The sequence below is a fragment of the Salvelinus sp. IW2-2015 genome, linkage group LG32 (genome assembly GCF_002910315.2).
Source record: "Salvelinus sp. IW2-2015 linkage group LG32, ASM291031v2, whole genome shotgun sequence".
In the NCBI taxonomy this organism is placed as follows: Eukaryota; Metazoa; Chordata; class Actinopteri; order Salmoniformes; family Salmonidae; genus Salvelinus; species Salvelinus sp. IW2-2015.
Window position 1 is genome coordinate 7,475,017 of NC_036871.1, and position 1,380 is coordinate 7,476,396.

Sequence of the window (1,380 nt, forward strand, 5' to 3'; positions counted from 1 at the left end):
CCCCCCCATATAGAGAATCATTACTGAACTGGCTACTGTTTTAGCTGGACTGGGAGTCAGTGTGTGAGTTTTGGTCTCCCATTTGCCTGCCATTGTACTGTAAGCCTACCTAAACCTCTACCAGATCATCTGCATGATAAGAAATACATGGAGTTAGCAGTGTGTGTGATCAGGGCTCTAAAATGCGACCAGTTCAGTCGCATATGCAAGGAAATGTTCTGCTGTACAACCATGGGTTTTATTTTGGGAGCAATGTGCGACTAGGATTGTTGTAATGCTGAGGCTCCGCGCTGTACCAGTGTTTTTTAGTTTTTAGTTMTTTTCTTRTCCATACTTTTCTCTGCCTACCCTACCATCCCTCCCTAATTGGGGTAAACTAACGGACAACAATACATCTACTGCTACTTACAGCTATTTTGCGCACATCTACGGTACCTGTAGTTAAGTAATTATACATATATTCTTAATTGCCTCTTTTTCAAGTGCTGGATTTTCACCCACAGCGGCCAATCCACCATTCTTTCTGATCTTAACTCCCAAACCCTCCGATGTTCACGGATGAACCTATATCTCCCAGTATAATCCCATTTTGCTCTTTCCTTTTGCAATACATCCTTCCATATTGGGTTGTTCTTTCCAGGTGAAGAGATTGCCAGACCCATACGCTCCACCCTTACGCCAAGCCCCGCCCTCGAGACYCAAAGGTCAGAGTTCAAACCCGTGCTAATGCTAACAATGCAAACAGGCTAGAACATTTACATACTGTATTGTTCGAATTTGCGATGGGTCTGCTAAATGTTATCATTGGCAAAAAAATAAAGCTGTTGAGTTCAATTTAATAACACACGACAATAAAATGAAGGAAATCTTGAATATCAGAGTCATAAAATCGTATTTGTGTATGTTATCATCTCTTGCAGTGAGAGAGTATCCCAGAGTCGCAGAGCATCCCCAGCTTTCTTCGGGCTTCCCCCGGAGACGACCTATGAGACACACAGAACAGATAATGATAGTAACAGAAAATGATCGGTAACTCTCACAAGAATAGTGCTTTCTGACTGGCATATGTGTGTTTGTGTTGGCATGGGTTATTAGCTATGTGTTAGCTACAGTATGTTGGTTGAATTGCCCCCTAATCATAACTAATACTACTAGCTGTATTAATCACCCAACAGTGGCCTGGTCTGGCTGTGGTGTGATTATTTGTAGCATGATACTGTATTGTTCCCACTGAAGTTCGATAAACTTTTGGATCAAGTTTGATATCCATGTCTTGCTTTATCATAGTGAGTCTGCATAGAGGCCCGACGCATGGTGTGACTCCGAGACCATACCCTGACTCGCCCTCTGACCAGATCCTTCCCACAGGAGGTAAGCCCA

At 43.0% G+C, this 1,380-nt stretch overlaps 1 protein-coding gene across 1 annotated transcript in view; it reads left to right on the forward strand.

Moving 5' to 3' along the window:
* Positions 1-1,380, forward strand: part of sgip1b (SH3GL interacting endocytic adaptor 1b) — a 44,737-nt gene that overhangs the window by 33,055 nt on the left and 10,302 nt on the right. The window lies entirely within an intron of this gene.